Raw genomic sequence first — 21,932 nt, 5'->3', positions numbered from 1 at the left:
TCATTTCGATCTCAACCGAAATTCACAGTTTTTTTTCCCACCGTATTTCGTAATAGAGATAGAAATATTTCACTTTTTTATAGTGTACAATTGTGTTCTGATACTATTGTAACGGATCATAAAAGAGAAATACATTGGAAAGAGTACAAAAAAACAGAAAACTCTAAAAATTTACACATACAGTATACATTTTTAGAGTTTTCAGCGTATCCACGTGGCTTTTACAAAAAAAAAAATAAATACTAATATATATATTATAATAACAAGTGTAAAGTAACGAAAATAACAAAATAACAAAAAATAACTTTTACAAAAAAGTAAATACATAGCTATTATGTGACGAGATATTTCCACCTCATAATAAATCACGTTGCGAAAAATGAAAAATGATTAGAGGGACCCGTCCCTCTAATCACTATCCTCGATCATTTATCCATTTTCTCGTGTTGATCATTCATGGTGGGATTTTTGATTTCAATCATGAAAATTAATCATACAAAAAATCTTATAATTAGGATTGATAGGGATTTAATTAGCGCTAAATTGCTGCATTAATACACTAATGAAATACCAATATAATTAGATTTTTCAACTGCACGACGAAAATTCGCAGAAAACACGGATCCAATGAGGTTGAATTGTGGAAATCGGATCGGAATGATTTGTAATGAGAACACAGCTGAGTGGAAATGGTTATGTTTGCATCTGGGTTTTTTTTTATGAACACATGGAATATGAAAGAAAAAAAAAAGCTATTTCACTTTTTCTGCTCGGAACGGAGTGCATTTTCGGTGCATTTGAATAAATATACATGAAAAATTCCCCCCGTTATGATCCCTGAACATAAAAATATTCCCTATGCTATTTAAACACGGGATATGTGAAGAGCTGAGAGAACGCTAGAACGCTAGAATTAACCTGCTAACTCGGTTATTTGGTGCTGTGTGCATGAAGAATTTTGAAAGATGGAGGGGGTGGGTAAACACGCTCATGATTGGCTGATATAAACTCCTCCCTATAATAAGTAGTATTGACCCACCAAATTTATCATTAATTAGTTTATCACAAACGTAAATATAAGGTAAGTATAGTATAAATATATAAATATATACATGATTTAAGTAAATTTTATATATAATAAACATAAGAGAATTTTGAGCCGCCGAGAAAGCAGAAAGAGTTGCTGATTTGCTGCTGATTGGCTGGGACTGTTTAAATGGAGCCAATCATAAGATCTTAACCCCGCCTCCTTTTTGATAGTCACAAGTTTTCACATCCCTTTGAAAAATCACCCATTCATCGTCTCAGAAAGACTTTTTTCTATCATTTACTCACTGTTAATGAAAATTCAAAACAGAAAATTGAAAATAAAAAGCGAAAACTTTATTTTATCTGACATTTCGTTTATAGAAGTCACCCTTTAAATTGTTTGTGTAGCGAAGAGGAATTAATCCAAATTATCGATTATTTAATGCAATTATCAATAGTAATAATAAATCAAATATAAAATTATTAATATGCATTAAAATTCAGAGTAAAATTGTCTTTTCTCTTTTAGTGATGATCCGGGAAGCAGACGCGGACCTTTGATAATTTAACTTAATTTTAACTTTTTTTTTGAAATGAAGTGTGAGTGAAGTGAGAAACACTGATCAAATTCGATTCTCCATTGGATTTTTTCGAACAGGAGAAACCAGGAGAACGTGCGGGATGAGATAGCAGAATAAATTAATGGTAGGAGACATTTCAATCAAGCAATAACCGATGAGTGGTGGATTTGTGAGCGGATAGGGACGGCTCAGCCGGTGTTTATGTGTGGCAGTAGCCACGTAAATGCGGCAATGTGAAGGCGCTTAGCTTCGGATTATTGCCATTATTATATGGAGATCGAAAATAAGGATGTGTAATGAGCTTTACGAAAAGCAATACAATTTTAAATGAGCACTCGATAAACGCAGAAATGAACAGCAGACAAAGAAATGAGCAGAAAATATTGACATACTTATCTAGTAGTTACTATTAGGCGTACGGGAAGTACGGCGAGGAGCGCCAGCGGATGAATAGAAAAGAGGAAATGACGAGGAGGACATCAGGGAAGTTTTTTTTTTCTGCGGTAAGATCGCATCTATCATCATCTATCATCTATCGGATTAAAGAATCGTAAGAAAAATCAAAAAATTAGAAAATTCTACGGAATGAACTGCTGTACCAGAAACAAAAACTCTGCTTATCAACCTCCCTAACAGACGAAATTCTGAATGGAGCATGCATTGATGACATCATAGATATTCAGCTGCTGGAATGAAAAAAAACGCATATTTTTGTAGTTCTATTCGAAATATGCACGGCTGCAGAGAGTCACTGATCAAATTCGATCCTCCTTATTCGATTTTTTTCGAAAGAATCTGACGTTCATTGCTATGTTAGCTGCTGATTATGTACGAAAATTTCAATAACCACATTATATTTCTGATATTCGTACTGTACATAGAGATCGTAAGCTACAAATTAGAGAAAAAAAAACAAAAATATCATTGAAATCTACGAAATAAAATATTCCACTGGAAAATTTTCACTTTGAAGCTACGAGAAACCGCGAACGAAACCGTGAATTTAATCCAAGAAACAATCAGTATATGATGATTTTATGCCAAGCAAAAAAAACCCGTTCAAATCCGAAAATTATACGATCATAAACGCAGCGATTTTATAACGAAAGTAATATTCGCTTCACACATAAATGTCTTTTTTTATTATTGCGCCTGAATCCAATTGAAAATTCGAACGGATTCTATGGATTTACATGTGAAAATGCTAAGAAAGCTTAAAAATTTTGGAACAAGTGCAACATAATGCGTACCTGGCCAGGAATACCGTACCCGTAGCGTTCAGCGTTGTTGAAAATGACTGAAGCAGTACAAATGTTGCAGGTAATCCTTGGAATCCCCTAGAATACGGTATTTATCCGATTCCTAATCCTGATTTATGTGGAAATCTAATTGAACCGAACACTGTGATCACTAAATTGGAATGGCATATTCGGAGTTAAATGAAAGAAGGTTTGTTGTTGTTTGTTGTTTGTTGTTGTTTTTGATCGCAGGAGCTTTTCATATTACGGAAAAAAAACGAATGGGAAAAACACGGATAAAATTGGTTAGTTAAAATCGTCAAAATCGCTACTCTGATGTCATGATTCTCGAGAAAATTCTATAATCGCAGCGATTTGCTGGTGATGTTAAGCTCAACAATAAAATATTAATATGAGAAGCGAAGAATATATATCCCATAAAATCGCCATATTTATAGTTGTATAACTTGTGCGCTTGAGATTACAAGTTGAAACGTTTCTAAATAGCTGAATTTATGAGATTTCCCATAGATTTTCCGTAAATTTCACAGGCATTCACGTCCAAAGGTTGTACGATTTATCGGCCAATGCATTAACGGTTAAAGAAGGTAACACTTCTCGTTTGTTTTTTGTCTTCTCCTGATTGGCGATGGGATTTGTGCCCGGATTAGAGGCAAAGCACAAATCATCGATAGAGATTAGTGAATTCTGCAGAATTATTTAGGTTAGATTTAGATTTAGTAGAGGATTAATTCCACATGAATGCTAAATTTTTGCAGAGGTCCCAGTTTGTGTCTAGATTAGTCGGCCGCAAATTGCGCAATCGCTCCGCCCATTCAGCTGCGGCTCAGCTGTTTTGTTTTTTTTACGTCGCACTTCACTAGTGATCGCTTGCAAGAACAGCCCACTTAATCATAGATTAATGACAGATAGAATGTTATTAACACGAATGCGCACTTTTGCAGTTAATTTGGGACGATTAAGAAAGAAAAATCGAGGAAAAAAGGTTGAAACGGTCCAAAACATGAAAAATATGTACAGTAGGATCGGGCGTTTATATCGTTATGTTCGAATCACTTTAAATTCACGTGAACAACAACAATATTTTTCTTTAAAAAAAAGCGTCATAATGATCGAAACAGTGTGTTGAGAAATTCAGGAACAAATTTTCATTGCGTTTTCGACGGACCCAGAGCAGAGCTCTGTGTGACGAGGACCATCCTTTTAGTGCATCACTTACAGAAGAGCCTGGGTGCACGTAAAAGAGATAAATTTCTTGTTTACCGTTCCCCTTGGGACAACAGCAGAGCTTTGAAAAAGTATCAGATTGCCGCTGCAGAAATGAGAGTTGTGTAATGGTTAGTTTCCATCAACCATCCGCGACTGGGGCGGGTGTGGCGCAATTGGTAAGGGGTTACGTTGTGACCACACGGTCGATTGATGGTTCAAACCGCACCAATGCCAACCACCACTTTTATCCTTCTTGGGTCGATAAATTGTTCCCAGACGTGTCTAGGAGGATAAAAACTGTGATCTGACAGGACGGCTAGCCCCGCAAGTCATTTTATAAACTAGATACACGTCGCATAAACCTCGAAGGGTTCTGAACTGAACGTGGTGGAGCAACCCCAGCGGACTGAATAACGCCAGACGCCTTATAGCGTCCTTTTACCTACAGCTGATATCCATTTGTTCGCTCATTTTTGCATCTTTTTCCATAACAGTATTCGTGTCGATGGCCCCGCAATCTCCAGGAAGGCAATCTCTAACTTCCGAGAGCTATCTCCTCAAAGGTCTGAAAATGACTGGAGGCTTTTGCTATTATGCATATCCCATCAAACTCCTCCTCTCTCCTACTAAGGTTCAATATTGTTCCAAGTACGCCACGCAAGACCTTAAAAAGGAAAACAAGTCTCACTGACTAGCGGGGCTGGTGAACCACCGCGTTCTTAAAGATTGTCACCTAAGGCGGATGAGATCTACACACTGTGCAGTATCCTTAAGTGCTGATGACTGGATAGTGCTAGAGAACTGCATATGGGACAATCTTACAGCTCACGGAGTGATACGGATGGCATAAAATCTTTGGTAACTGATAGGCACTCAGTTCCATTATCCAAAGATGGATTCCTGGCGGAAATCCAGAACGTTTCCAATGCCTTTCTAGCAGATATTTCCTTCTCGTGGGCTAATATCGTACACTTTATTTCAAATTCATTTCCATTAAAAAAAGTGTTCAATGTTACTTTCTGAGAAAGAAATATCTACCAGGGAGGCATTATAAGCATTCTGAATTCCCGCCAAAAAACCATCTATGAATAGCAAAAATGGGTGCTTATCTACTACCAATTACTTTATGCCATTCGTAACACTCTGTAAGTAATAAAATTGTCCAAGGTGGAGTTTTCTAACACTATCCAGACAACAGTACTCAACACAGTGTGTAGATCTCATTTGCCTTGGGTAACAATCTGTAAGAACGCGGTGGTTCACCATCCTCGCTAGTCGGTGAGATTGGTCAGTATGTTTTCCTTTTGGAATTCTTGCGTAATGTGCTTAGAACGATATCGAGGCTTGGCAGGGGCAGAGAGGAGAAGTTCGATGGGATACGCATGACATCAAAGACCTAGAACTGTTTTCAGTCCTTTGATAAAGACGAAAGTTGTCGAAACGTTCAGCGCAGAAATAAGGTTATCACTAGTGATATTTTTCTCTACATGGTTGTCTTGATGAATGCAACCGCTGCGTATTATTACGTACTTCCATTGTGTTTATTTTCTGCAAGTGGATGGTTCCTCTTTATGTTGCAGCACTTTTCGGACACGACTTAAAGGCAGCATACCAGGAATCTGGAGTGGTACGAATTTCAGGTGGAGAGTTCTTATGCGGGGTCGTAGATTGTAGAGAGGATGGTGATTCCGTCCATTTCTTCCTTACCGCCGTGAAAACCGGCCCGGAAGATGCGGCGCGTGCTTGAGGCTGGCGCGCTCCAATACAACTCTTCGTAAACATCAGCGCCCCGGAACGCTCAAAGCCCCCCTTCCGGGCCGTTTTCACAGTGATTAGGAAGAAATAAATAGAATCATCCTCTTCTCTATAATCTACGACCCCGCGTAAGAACTACCCACCTAAAATCTGTACCATACCAGATTGTGGTATGCTGCTTTTAAGTGAATCATTCAACGGATCTCTTGTTAAAGTCGAGTCCTTCAGGAAGGATACCGCGCTTTTTTCCTACAATGTTCGCTTCTCAATTTTCTTCAACACCGAAGTTTCTTCGTCACAAGATACAACTTTGGTACAAGTATCGCTCACGAAATCAAATTTGTTTATTCATAACACTACCGTAGAAATAACGGAAAAAATCTATTTAATTCTGGTTTTTCAAGGAATTGAAGGAAATGACAATATTTCCGTCAAAAATATGAACATTTACAAAAAAAAACCACTTCAATCTTCGAAATAATGCGATTGTACTCCGTGGTTTTAATCCTTCAAAATCATCATCATCATCTTTTCAAAAAAAAAATTAATTCTGGCATTAAATCGCATCGGAGGTTTCAACGAAAGAGAAATTCCTTACTAAACTCTCAAGGATTCGGAGATTCTTTAGATAACGCATTCGAAAACAAAAAAAAATATATTGATTATGTTAAATTTTACATTATTTTGGCTTCTTCCTAATATTACATTATAATATTTCCCATCCAATTAAGTAAATATCCGATGCTCCGGAAGGTAGCTGGAACCAAACGCGGCTCACAATATAAGAATTTTTTACTGAAGCGCATGCTCAAATAAATCTACAGCACCAGATCAGTTTTTTTAAAGGAAAATCGAACATATGTCAGGAAATTTTTGAATCTGAACTCTTAGAACTCTATTATAGGAACGATTTGAACCGTATTCATCATGGATTGGTGTGATGTTGGCACCAGAAAGCAGCAAGATCACCTGAAACGGGCCCGAAGGCTCTGAATAGACATGCTTCGGGTACCAAGAACCAGCAAAAATCGGGTGAGTTGGGTCCCATTGCGCTGAATTGGTGTTCTGTGGGTGCCAGCAAGCGACAGTAACCCTTGCAGAAACCGAATTATTGGTTCTTCGGTAAATAAATCTGGAAACTGACTCTTAGACGCAGGAAAAAAAAACGGTAAAAATCGATCGCTCAGTAAAACAGATCATTTGAGGTTTGCGAACGCTTGTCTAGCCGATAGAATGGTCTGCGGGGAGTGGAGGGGAGGGTAAGGGAAGAGAAGAGGAGGATCAAGTCACAGTTCTTATCCACCCAGACAAGCCTGGTACCAATTTGCCCCACTCCGGAGGGTTGAAAGGCCTGGTTGGCACTAGCGCGGTATCGAACCATTGTACGATCTTGCAGACACAGCGGAACCACTGACTGCGCTACACCCGCTCTTTTTGTTTATATAAAAGAAAAAAAGGAAGAACATAATTCAAAATATGTCTATCATTGATTTCTTTCATTCATCATTGAGGCATCATTCAGAGAATGGCAATAGCAAAAGTTAGAATTAAATCATCTTTTTTTTAAACTAATTCATTCAAAATGAAATTAAAATTCTATAAATGAAGGAATTATGATAATCTTACTGGGAAAATCATCAGAAATGTGAGTGAATGTTTTTTTCCAAAAAAAAGTACATTAAATGTGCATTGAACAAGTGCATTTACATGAATATTCAATTACATTTACATGGATTTATTAAAAGCTGCGTAGATGCGCAATCGTAGAAAGTAATTTATGGCATCAAATTTTCATTTTTATCTGATCGTTCACGTTTAGATATTCTACAAAAGTCATATGGCTTCAGGGTTCGATGGATGTTCGAATTTTTGAATAAAGAAAAAAGATTCGAACTATGCTGATATTGCATGGGAATTCGGTTACGCTCAAATTTTAGCACGAATTCAACTTGTTGATGATGATTTTTACGACCGAAAAATCGAACAATTTTAATGTGTTCACTTTAAGGTCCCATCTGGAAGCCATTATCTCATAAGAATGGTCCTTGCAAAAATTAAAAGGGACCTCGTATAGCTGCACCTACCTTCGTAGCCGTGTCCTCGTGTAGCCACACCAAAAATGGTAATAACGAGACCACAAGTAAATAATCTTTGTAGATCAAAACTCACTAAGGTTTTAAAGGTTTTGACTTTTTTATCCGTAAGTTGACAGTGTCAAAAATTCTCGTGCACTCTTTTTTTGCAATTTATTGGCTCACGTGAGAACTAGTCCCAGTGGTATTCAGCCCATTTATTTATTTATTTAAAAAATGAATTCAACACAGAAGAAAACCTGAGGTAAATGTGATCCTAATGAGGTTTCTAGGATTTGAAAAAAGGACTAACACAAGTAATTGCTTACACTGTTGCGAAGAAAATAGAAGTGAGGACCAGTCCTCGCCGAAGTTCTTAACACACAACAAAAGGCAGAAACGTCTAAACTGGGTTGTTACGTCGCAGAAACGTCTACACTATTGTTGTTATCATGAGAAGAAGAAAAGCGTTTCTTGTTGTGCTCTTATGAAATTAAGGAAAATTTTGCTAAAATTAGAAACCGTCTCGTTTTTTTTTTGTTATACGAACTGAGGAGAATATTAAGCGAATAAGCTATCATAAAACTATTTAAAGCCATGAAAACTATAATGGGATATGGGAACCAGAATGGATGTTGAATCAGAAGGCTGTCGTTGTGCACAGAATGTGCAGCTATTTACCAACCGATCGTCAACAGCTACCTCACGTCACGGAACACAGAAAAACAATTGCAGGTAGGTACCCTGGCCGAATGAGTGTAGATCGGCAACATTCGAGAAAAAAAAAAACGTAAGCGGATCACCGGCCAAAGTGACAAGAGTTGTGAAGTTCTAAGCCGTTAATCCATGGCTGAACTTTCGACACTCTCATTAATTGGCTTCCACGTATTGATACAGCACTTCTCTTATGTTATATCGGATTAAGCGTTGACATTAATACAGATTACACGTGTTGGGGGAATTACACGAACATCGAACAAAAATCCGATCATATTCACCATCCGTAGCGCGTTTGCAGAGAGGAAATAACATAGTAGGAAAAGAGAATAATAGATAATGAACGATAGACGATCGTTGAATAGATTTGTTGAATGTTGTGACGACGTAAAGTGTACGCAGCTGAATAGACACAGGAAGGTCTCCTCATCAGACAATGAGAACATTGAAGGACACGGCAAATAGGTACTAACTGTTCTCTAAATATCGTCTCATCAACAGAAATGAGCCTAAATAATGTAAATACCACAACATTTAAGAGGAAAAAAATTGAATATAAAATGTTAGAAGAGAAATCTATTCGTGCGTCTGTGCATAGTCTTTTTTTGACCCAAGAAATTCTTGAAAAGTGAACAAAAATTACAGATAGTGTGCTGGACTTGCGCATTTATGTAAAATCCCGTAGTGGTACTACTTATGTCTTAGAAGTTCTTTGTTTTGTGAAAAAGAACGAGGAAACTGCAGTAACGATGCAGATCGTTACGGATTCCAGCTATCTGCATATCATACAGAAACCGAATACGGTCCGGAAACATGAGGTGAACGGGAAAATATAGGAATCAAGACTATGAGTAAAAGTGAAATCTCTGCTAATTTGCTTTGACCGCCTTGAAAAACGGCGTGAGAAACGGTAATTTTCCCTACGAGACACGTGAGAACTTACCACCGTCGTGCACACGCTGCATTCACGAGCGAGCGGTCGAGAATCACTGGACTCTCCTCACCAGCCAATTATTCCAATGAATAAGCTACTGAGGGAAGCGAAGCATGTACAAAGGGGCGCGTCTTAACGTACCTCGGAGAAACAAACTCAGTTCCCACGCCGTCTAATGATTAGGAGGGATTGACCAGTTCCACACCCATACTCCTGACACCCTAAACTCAATATTTCCCAACAGGTTTCTCAAAAACATCAGTTCCGTGAAACGCTGCTTTTGAGAAAAAAGGTATCTGACATGCCAATTTGCTTGAGATTACTTGAAGTTGATAGTGTAGGTGCATCCCAAGCAGACTGACATGTTCGAGGTTTTGCGGAATGCATGCTGGCCCAAACTGACCTATGGTTTCTCTGCAATGCCATCAGGATATTAGCGAAAATATTCAAATAATGACACAGTTGTCTGTCTGACTGTGCACTGCTACCATTTCTAGTGCAGAGTTTGTGCGTACAATTTTCTGACTACGATGTATATTCGAGAGAAAGCTAAGAATCCAAAACCATTTACCGCTGTGGAAGGCCCCTAAGCATGGGAAGACAAGAGTTGAAGAATATCGCTAGGCTTCCGCACTGCCCCTGCCGTCTGTCTCGGTTCAAGGTGGTCCCGCTGCGCGTCTCCTCTTGCTGTGTTTCCCACGATATATAAAGAATTGTGGCTAGTATTGGTATCGGGGCGCCCTGCGAATCGGCAACAGTAGTATTTCTGCCACTAAATTGATTTGAACCAGATTATGAGCGGGATCTCGAGACAGCACCACGTTGATCTATCACTTCCGCCTTCATAGCTATTTACTAAACCGTTTGTAGCAATTTTCCACGTTAAGCATTTACACATATTTATGCCATTTGTTAGTCATTCAATGTGTCCAGTTATTTACCATTTATTTGTGCGTAGTTATTAGCTCCGTGTCTCTGTTTAGCCCTGTTATATTGTAATGATACCTTTGTATAAACCCTGTATGTGTCATGGCATAAGTCATAATATACAGAACCCGAAAGGCTCGACACTCACGGAAGGAGAGCAGGAAGCAGAGGTGGCATTGAGGCCTGCAAGAAGGAACCTTGTCAGACTGAACCAACCCAATTGCCCACACATCTGTGTGAGTACAGAAGACTAGACCAAAACGGCAGCTTAGCCGAGCGCAGTCTCTACGGATTCGAGCAAGCGAAGCCCAGCCACTGATGTGACCGCTGCTCCCTCGTGAGCGGATGTGGAATGGCACATGTGAAGAGCTGCGCAATTTTTAACATAACACATAAATTTCGTTAAAAAAAAAACCTTGGACTAGAATAAATCTTCACTATAAGACAGGTCATTTTACATAAAGTGAAGGATAAAGAATAAGACGGCCGGCATTAATCAATCTGCTTCTTCCGCTACGCTTCCGCTCGCGCCACCACGTTCACCTCAATTCAAAATCCTTTTGAGGTTCACTTTTGAACGTGTATCTGGCCTACACAATCACTTGCGGGGCTAAACAATGTGTCAAGTCAGTGTTTCCATCCTCACAGACAAGTTTGGTACACATTTATCGGTCCTGGAGGGATGAATGGCTTGGTGATCACAAGAGCGGACTCGAACCTCCGATCGATCGTGCAGGCAGCGGAACCACTAACCGACTGCCCTACATCCGCCCATTATTGTACATATAAAGTAATTAGATGTAAGCAGCAGTACTAACATGTCAATATAAGTATTCTAAAGTGCATTAGTTAACGACACCAAAAAAGCAGACCGAGCAGTACATGCGAAGACTTGAAACGTAGGATTGCAGTAAATAAAACACGTACCACGAGTGGGCTGCCTATTATGCAGTTGGTAAAAGCAGTTATTGATACGTTCCTTCAAAATAAGATTTATTTTGAGAAGTATGCGTTCCGGAATAATTTGCTTATGCCTTCAATTAACGATACTAGGGACAGCTTTCAGAATTCAAGTCACAGTAGCAATATCTAAAGGAGTTCAGAAACTGTAAAGGTAGACTCGAGTTATTTTAAATGAACAGTAATTTTTTCACCGTTAGGATAGGTGGTTGGTGGGTTAAGGTGTTAAAATTGGACATCTTGCAAATACTCAGTTTTTTGCTTAATGTTCTTTATTTTCAGCTTTTTTATCTCAGTCAATCTTCTGCAAGTTTCCTTCTAAGACCCTGCAGGGAAGAGTCGATCACTCGGTCACCTAAGAATAAAGAGTGAAAATCAAGTTCGAAGTCCTAAATATACTTTTATGGGACATGGGAACCGTCCTTTTATTCACCATCCCCTATCCTTTACCTTGTTTCTGTTTTTGATTTATCATGGAATTTTTGGCTTTCAATCATGAACATGGATTTCAAAAGCAATATTACAAGGAAATTAAATGTTTGGAAGCATAAAAATCTTCCCATTTGGGAGGCAAAATTCCGCTTTTGCGAAGATAGAAGAAAAAAAGAAAAGAAAAGAAAGCAGCGCCCAGTTAATATTTGAAGGTTTGGATGAAAGGAAACGAAGTTAGTTTGAAACTAAGGAATGAATGAGCAAAAGTGAGCTGATAAGTGAGCAAGTTAGTGAATGAATAAAGAATAAGGGAATGAATGAGATGAATTGAAAGAAAGACAAAGCTAGAAAAACGATTTTTGAGAATGATACGTAAAATTTGAAAAGAAGACTTTGTTTGAGCAAGTGAAGGTGGTCTACACATGTTTTCCTGATAAATTTCCAGCTATGGATTGGATGTTTCTCCAAGATAATCTCCTAGGCCAACTCGGCAGATCACAACGGATATGTCATGTCTGTTCGCCAAATCGAATCAAACTGGAAGTTCGAGCGTTTCTTTTCAACATTTATCTTAGTTAATTCCGGCCTGATTGATGAGGAAAAATTTTTTTTAGTAGCAAAAAAAAAAAAATAAAATGAAATCAGATAATAAGAAATGAAATTGAGGTAATGATCGAGAATTTCAGGCCTGAAAATTCACAGGAGAAGGAGTTCACAGGTTTCTTGTCGGCTGGACGGGCTAAAAACGCTGGAAAAAAAGCAAATTATATATTTATATTTTATACATTACATTTATATTTTATATACACACTGAATACAAGCGTATTATATATTTATGTTTCGCATATTATATTGACATTTTATATGCATATTATATACATATATTTCAAATTTTCTGGATATATCCGGAAGTAAAATTTTTATTCCACGTTTCTGAACTTATTATTAACCTATGATATATTTTTCTCCTGGTTAACGACTTAACCACTCTCTGTGAAAACCACGCAAATCCTAAAAACTATGTTTTTTCTGGAAGAAAAATCTAAAAATGGTCGTTCTCTTTTCCGTCTACATATACATATTTGAGAACTCGCTACAGATACATCATGTTATTTATGCATTTGTTTTCAATTTAAAATAAGTCCATTCGTTTATTCTATCATTTCAAATTCAACAAAATTGACAACAACGGCGAACCGTCACTCAACAATAGGAATCAAATTTGCATGGAATATTTTCGATCGTGTCACACCACAATGAATCGCCATTCTTCAATCGCATTTAATATTAAACATTGTGACGTGGGTGTTTCTCAACGAACGAAAATGGAGAACTTCATATGTGAAACATGGGTAGTCTAGTCTATTTAAAATAGGGATTTTAGTGAATGTCGTCGCATCGAAAAAGCGGACGGATATATGGAGGAAGAAGAAGAAGAAGTACAGGAACAAACACAAATGCACGGACGCCGTGGAATCCTATCGCCCTTAAGGAATCTGTCGTCTATGCTATGTTTGCTTAGTACTATACTACGTTGAATTATAGGGTTTCATTGAGAGTAGGGAAGGATCTCATATTAAGCGGATTTTAAAATCGTATACTATTTCAATTTTAAATTCCCAAGAAGATTGCGCATTTATTTACTTATTTATTTATTTATTTAATTTATATATATATTCATATTTAATTTTTATATTTCTTTTTCAGGAAGGGTGTGGCGCAATCGGTTAGAGGTCCGGCGTAGCCACACAGTCGGTGGTTCGAAACTGCCCTAGTGCAAACCAAACTTTTCATCTTCTCAAGGTCAATAAACTGGAATGCAGAAAATGGTAGTGAAATGGTTAACACCAGTAACTTCATCCTTCATCTTTTTATTTGATTTTCTAGCAAAGTTATTTACGGACTTTGTAAATCATCACCATTTGAAGAAAAATCACAGGAAAAAAGAGGCAGTAAAAAAAGGAAGAAGGGAAAAAAGGGACAATTCAAAGAAAGAAAAGAGAGTAGGAGTGGAGAAAAAACTGAACACCGAATGGAAACAAGAAGTCTGCTGCTTTTCACGAAAAGTTCTATTCTACGGGAAACAAAAATACTCAACCTCATCAAAGGAGAAATCAGAAAACTATTGAGAACTATTGAGAAACATTGAGAAATTTGATTTTTTCCGACGGAACCCATAAGTAAAGGAGCCATAAAAAAGTCACTCATAGCAGTTCGCCTCCGTCCCCTGTCCTGCTGCAGTTGAGCCGTGTCTGTTGCAGTGATCCGAGTGAGCATAAGTACTCACACCTCTGCACATTAATGAATCCCATTATCCCACTGCTAATTTCCTGGCCTCTGAGAAATTCAATCTCAAGCATACTACCTTGAAAACACTTAAGTCAAACGATAAACAAATCCTTTACGGCTTCTATTGCAGAGAAGCCCGCATTTGACGGGCGGTAAGGAATTGTGAGAAAAAAATTTAGGATGTATATTTCAGAAGAGTAATTTGCTTCTCAAAATTTAAATCAATAAAGGCAATATATGAGCAATTGAAAAAAAACGAGAGATGACGATTTTTCGGGAAAAAAAATAAGTGTCTAACGAGTGACAAGTAAATCCCCGAAAGTGAACTAAATACTGCCAAAGCCTATAATCCTAGCTTAAGCCTTTCCTAGGGCGGGTATAGCGCAGCCGTTAAGAAGTTCCGCTGCCTGCATCTGCGTCGATCAGAGGTTCGGATCCGTCCCAGAGCTTACGAAGCCGTTCATCCCTCCGGAGTAAACGAATCAGTACCAGACTTGTCTGGGAGGATAAGAACATTGATTTGAAAATTGAAGTGAACGAGATGGTGCATCCTAAGCGGATTGATCAACGACAGACACTTTATCCTTCATCCTTTTAAGCTTTTCTTCGGTACCCAATCCGAGTCAAGCTTGAGGGTCAAAAAGTAGAGTTGAAAGTATATTTTTGTTGTAAGAATAGTTGTTAGTCTTATTCTTCGAAAAATTGTTTGTGAGAACAAAAAAAATTGAATTCTCATCCGGTGACTTCAAAAACATTTAAACCTAAAAGGAGCAGTCGATAGAGGATAAAAGAATAAAGTGTCTAGCGTTAATCAGTCCGCTTCGGATGCGTCAACGCCTTCACTTCAATTTAAAATTGTTTGAGGTTTTAGAACGGATGTTGGCCAGTGGGATCACTTCCAGGGATAGCCGGTGTATCAAGCCAGTGCTTTTATCCTTCCAGACAAGTCTGGGACCAATTTATCCGATGAAAGACTTGGTTGGCACTAGAGCGGTGCCGAACCATATCGATCAATCGTGCGGAATCACAGCGGAATCTCTTGCTCACTGCGCTACACACGCCCCATTAGCGTATCCCTTAAGCACTCAATACCGTCAATTATTGTTTAGAAGTACCCAGAATAGTAAACAGAAAGTAAACGAAAACGCAGATAAACATTTCACGAACACTTGGTAAAAGGCGACGAAATAACCAGGTAAAAATCTGTATGTTAAAATCGTTGCGAAATTAAAAATTATATTGAATAAAAATAATAAAAAATAAACAAAATGACTATACTAATGAAATAAAAAAATTACACTTGATTATGATAAAGTGAATTTAGAAATACTGACCCTAAAACAAGAACACCTAAGAAATTTCGAAGTAGGTTGCAATATTTATTTTCTTCTAAAAAAAAGATGTTTTGCGTAAAATAAGGGAGAGCGTATTTCCTGTTGAGACGTTGGTTTTGTTTATCATTTCTCTAACGTTCTAGTGAGAAAAAAAAGAAGAAAACCTCTGTAGGTGCAAGTGAGTTCCATGAAATTTACGTATACTTTTACGGAGGGGGAGCGGAGGTGGGGGTGATCGAGCGCTGAAATTGGATGTGATCGCTTCTCCCGGATGTGTGCACATAGCACTAACTCTGCTTTTAACGATTTCCGATGGTTATTCGTTTTCTTTTAGGAGAAAAATTAGCCATTTAATGCTTGATAGGGTTGTTATGGATAAAATATTGCATATAATGTCATCCCATAAACAGTAAGGCTATTTACTGCAAGAAGAAATGGACGAAAAAAGTGTATTTTAAGAAGAAAAGGAGATAAAGGACATTAAGCGCATAAAATTTCTAGAAAATTCCTTTTAAATTTTCCGAATATTGTTTCTCATGGATATTTCACCTGCACTACCTGCTTACCTTCCAAACAAGCGTTGCTGCTTCAAATAATTGTTAAGAAGATTGATAAACCCGACTTCAAATGAATTTCAATAGATTTAAATTAACAACTAGGGTTAAGGTTCAATCATTGTTTTTTTCAAACAAATAATACGCACTTTTGCCAAATTGTGGGTCCCATTGAAAGTGTACATGTGCTTTAAACACAATCTAGCACCTAATCCGATTTTATTTGTGGTGCAGTATGACGTGAGCGGCTGCGTATGAATCGATCGATTTTCATCAGCTCCTCGCAAACTTCCTACGATATCGATCGTAGCGTAATGCAACCAATGGCAGTCTTCCTACGCAGGGGCGGAGTTCATCGCTAGTCCCATCCCACAGACATGTACTATTCATCGAAAATCCAATCAAAAACACAAAATTCACTGATTTTTAATCGAAGAAAATCCGCAGAAGAACGACATCAATTTCCAATAATAGATGAGTTGCCGCTGTGAAAATTTTTTCGAGGAATGTTTTGTTTTCTTAAAAAAAGGATAGAAAGGGACGATTATGTGATTAGGATTTCCCTCCTTCTCCTCACTGAAGTCCTATTCTTCGAAAAAATTTCAAGCCGAAACCTGACGTAAAGCACCATTTTGTTTCGTATTGGGACCTAGCTGCAATATGATGTCCTGCCCGAAAATTCAGGCAGTATTTCTCATGTGGTGTTCGATAAAAAATAAAATAAAAAATAAAAAAATAAAAAGTCAGTAAAAATTAAATAAAATAAAACTTTGTATGAATTTTGTATTTTTGTGTGTATTTATGTACGTATCTATATTTTGAAGTAGGCATAATCGGAAATAATAATAGTAGTAACAATAATAATAATAATAACAGTTATAATAATAATAATGAAATAATATCATCGGAAATAATAATAATAATAACAATAATAATAATAACAACAATAATAAAAATAACAGTTATAATAATAATAATGAAATAATGTCATTATAAATTGCCTATTTTGAGGTTCCATTTTCTTTTCAGGATTGATTTCTGAGAGGATTTTCCCATTGGTAAATAATGTCCATAAGAACTTAGAACTTTCTCAGCACAAACAAAGGTGGAAGGAAGTCCCGTTTGACGAAAATGACGTATTTTGTTTTCATGGATTTTTCCATAAAATTGGTATTCACCACGTTGAATTCGTATCGTGACATGATTTCGAATATATCCTCTAATTATACTTAATACTCCTAAAAACAACGTGCGGGTAATTTCAACAAATATTTAATGGAATTTGCTTATTTCTCATGGGAAATTGTTATGTAAAATATGGAAATTTAGAGGCGGAAACGAATGCTAACAATAGAGGAATGACAGCGCCAAAGAGGGCGAATGTGTGCCAGAAAATTAAGTACGATTCAATGAATATCGGATAAAAATACAAGTTAGCTAGGGTGGAAGAAATTAGTACGTACGAATTGAAATTGAAGCACCGATGGTGTGAAATGCTGAAAAGTGCAAGTTCCTTTTTTTTCGTCTTCAATCATCACGAAAATTAGATCTTAAGCCTAAAACGAATTGCTTTTGAAGCAGAAGATTTGTGTAAAAAAATGGATTCTGAATGACCACGATATGCGCAGTAATAGAAAATTATCCTGGAAAAAATTCCCTTCATGAACGAGACATAGGTGAAAAGTGTCTTCTGGTGTTTTTTAAGGGAAATATCAATGAATTTTCCTCATTTCTTTTTCATTTTCAGAATTTTTCTGAAAATAATCCCCTAATTTCATTCACCACTATGCGAATTAATTGGAAAACATCTGCAAAGTCAATTAGTAGACGGTTTCAGGCAATGAATTCCCAAGGTGGATGTTTTTTCCCCTCAAATTGTCCACTCATTTGAAAAATGAGAATCTATCGTACAAAAATAACTCATTCCATTCTATTTGTTTTTTTTTTCAAGCACTGATGACGGAAGAGGAAAGGAGGAAGTGGAGGTTATTTACAACATTTTCCCTAAACACAATAATTTTCTTGATGAATCCATGAAATGATTATAATTCATAAACGGATCACAGTAGATTTCACTCGTTCTCGAATGTAACCGGTTTCAGTCGCTGTTCCTAGAGATGCTGAAAAGTAGGCGTGGCTGGCAGCATTACTATAATTTTACTTGGCGAAAACTTTGGATTCCAAATCGATGCTTTGTGAAATTTTTTTCCAACGCCTGAGGAAAGCTTGTCATTTTCTGCTTTTGAAAAGAGAAAGTGCAAGATGAGGTTTTTTTTCTTCCTTTTCGAAATTCCTTCCAGACAGCTTCTTTAGAATGAAACGTTAAAAATTCCAAGGTCTATTCCAGGAACGCATACAGTTGATGGAGCAGAGAAAACAAAGAAAAAATATTTTCCACCTATGAAAGCGCAACAAAAAAAACTTGGGCCAAAAAAAAATTAAATCATTCCGGAGATTTCTAAGGGGAAAAAAAGAAGAAAGAAATTATACCCTTAGGAGTTCAATCTCAGAGGATTTGATACGAAGAAAAGCGCGCCGGTTCTGGATAGAGAAAAAAAGACGTGAAACTCAATATTAGGAGAGAAATCTCAAAAAAAAGTCTTAGGAAACCGGGAATTAATTTTTCAACAGAAATACTTCGGGTAGCAACGAAAAAAAAGTCAATATGAATGGAAGGGGCATAATCACAACGGGACCTCTCAGATTTTTGCATAAATAAAAAAATTTCAAGTGCTACAGCTATTCGTATCATGAAGACTTTTTAAAAATTTCAAAATAAATAAACATTTTCGAATTAAACTATCCCGTTCAGTATGTAGAATTTTCCGCAGCGAAAAAGCAAAGAAATAGCTAGAATTGAAATCTGATTCGATGCAGGATGACATCGAATCCTTTGCAGGTTTTTTTTTCGCATTTCGTATCAAGAAACCCTGAGCGGACTCAAACATTCCACATGAGTTTTTTTCGGCGGACTGGCTTCCTTTTTGAGTCAAAAATTCCGCCCACAGTCAAATCGTGAAATAGGATGGAAAGAACGTGCGAATGTTGGAAAAAAAATCCTTTTTCTTGATTGAAAAAGAAAATTTCAGGAGGAAAAAAAACTACATCCAAAAATTCCAGGCAATTTCAGACTGAACCCATGTTTTTTCCTCTCAATGCGTGAAACTCTAAAGGAAATAAGCTCGGAAACGTTGTTCGAAACTCATTTCCTAGAAATAAATGAGGAGGTGTTCCAGAGAACCGTCGGCTCGGATATTTTTCACTAGGAATTACTTTTTTTAGCATATCGTTGACAAAAATTTTACCAAAAACGTTCTTGATAAGTAATAGTAATGGTAAGTAATAGTATAACTTGAGAAAAATGGTATTCTCTGGCCACATTCACGTTGTAGTTTAAGGGACCGGTCTCGACACGAAAACCTGGCATCGATCGTTTTTGTTCCGTTTATTTAGCTCGGACTTTAAATGCAATGCAATGCATATCAATATTATTGCATCATGTATGTATATTATTGCAAATGGTTACAGTACATTACTGTGCAAATTATTAAATAATTATTTATAGCATTATTTTTGAGCGGATGGAACCAGCAACCCACGTAGTTACTCAGGAACACCTGTATATAGCTACTAAAGCTGTTTAAACGACGATAAAAATTACTGATGAATTGAAATCGGATTAGAATTCATGTGCGCAATCACTCCCACGAAAACATCCGGAACTAATTCGGATATATAAATATAGAGCCCGAATTTAGCCGTAACGAATATGAATAGATCACCAATCCTTAAAAGATAAAGGAAATAAATAGATAAATAGATAATAAATGGAAATAAATGCTCCCCTACGAAATCTTAGGTATTTTGAATTTGCCGTGATTCTTTCGCTAATTTCTCGTATTAGCGGCTATTCACATATCCAAGCTTCATCAAGTTTTTCTATGAGTAATATTTTATTTCTTCGAAAACCTAAGGCTGTTTATTCACGATAGAATTGAGTTAATTAAGTTTATCGCCGAGACGCAACTATGAATGGAAAAATAACCGGAATAATACAAAAAATAATGGGATTTCGGGAGCTACTCATTGATTTAGACTTTAAATCTGTCTATTTTGCTCTTCTTAAAGAAATATACCACAAAAAAAAAAGAGAAAAAATCCATATAAATGAGGAATACTATAGTAGAAATGCGCTGAAGATTGCAAAAAAGGTGCCAGATTTATGCCCGCTTGAAAAAAAAACAGTCAATTAAATTCGATATGCGAAAACTGCGGTGAAGATTCGCGAAAGGACAAATCTCTGGAGTTGTGATCTTTCCTCAAGAAAAAAAGAAAAAAAGAAAAATTCAGACAGAAAAAAAACGAACAAATAACATTTGTTGCCGATAAATGTGAAAGTGGAAAAATTAAAGTTGCCTTGGCTGTCGGTATGCATATTTCAAGACTAATCTTCATCAACTCGTTATTTTCCTTGGACATCCCATAAAATATTTTTTAAAAAAATAGAAATAAGAAGGTACAATATTGAGTAACTGCCTTAAAAATGGTTCTTTAAATAAAGATACGAATTTTAGAAGATGAAAGAGTAATTAAGAAGACAAGAATGGTTGTAATCGCTCATTATTTAACATTTCTTTTATTTGCTGCTCGGGAATAAAATGTGAGGAAATAAATAGATAAATAGATAATAAATGAAAATAAATGCTCCCCTGCATTTCAGGATTTCAGGAACATTTCAGGATGAAATCCTGCGATGACATTTTCCACACCTTCGTTACTAAGGTAATACTTCCAGAAAAGTAACATTAAGGTCTATGGGACATATCGGTGTGGATCAATATCTCGAAAGAAAGAATATGTGCAGGTGGTGAGATCAAGTTTGATGGGAAAATATTACTCTTTCTGTTGATTCAAGCGGAGTGAGATAAAGGAAGAAGAAGAAAGAAGGAAAATAAAGAAGAGGTGAAGGAAAAGAAACAAAAGAAAAGGGAAAAAACAAAGAAGAAACTGCGCGCAAACAAAAGAAGAGTATGAGCGAAGTCTAACGGAAACGAGATGCTGACTGAGTAGAAACTGTACCTTTATGGAAAAGTTCGAAGTCTCTTATGTCTCTTTTTCCTAGAGTTTTCTTTGAATCTTAGAATTTTAATAATAATAATTTTAGTAGTGAAAAAAAGAATGATTACGAATTCTTGTCTATGTCCTAACCTATTTTTGAGTCAAAATTCTAAGATTCAAGGAAACCCCCAGGGAAAAAAACACATAAGAGACTTCGAACTTTTTCATACAGGTACAATTACTACACAGTCAGTACCTCATTTTAGCCTTGTGACGAATAATGAGGGCTGAGCAGCTTTTGGCCTGAGCTAAAAACAGCTACGGAAGTGCTTCGATTGAGTTGCGGTAGTATGCGTAGTGCGGAGAAAAAAACCGATGGAAAATTAGAGTCATAAATAGGACGACAGCTAGCTTGATGAGAGGGAATTTTCTCGTCACACGAGGTGACTACGCGCGGGATGATGGATCTATGTAAATCCCCGAATTCCCTACAAATCCGCTTATGGGAACTACAAAATATGACTAATGCTTCATTAGTTTTCACTTCTTCGGTCGATCGTACACGGAAATGTCGTCGGCGGTCGACGGAGTCGTAGCCGATGACGATGACGACGACGACGACGACATTTTCGTCGCCACTACAATACAATATGCAACTTTTTTCTCTTTCATCTTCGTCATTCTTTTCATTCGTTCCGCTTTTTCAATCGCTCTTTTTATAGGAGGATATGAAAAACCATTGCCTATACATAATAGCTGCGTTTGTCCAGTAGAAACACAATGGAAGCTGAAAGCGAGCAAAAAAAAAGGAGGAGAACGAGA

Source organism: Necator americanus, chromosome IV, assembly GCF_031761385.1.
Source record: "Necator americanus strain Aroian chromosome IV, whole genome shotgun sequence".
NCBI classification, from domain to species: Eukaryota; Metazoa; Nematoda; class Chromadorea; order Rhabditida; family Ancylostomatidae; genus Necator; species Necator americanus.
Note: the sequence above shows the minus strand (reverse complement) of the source record.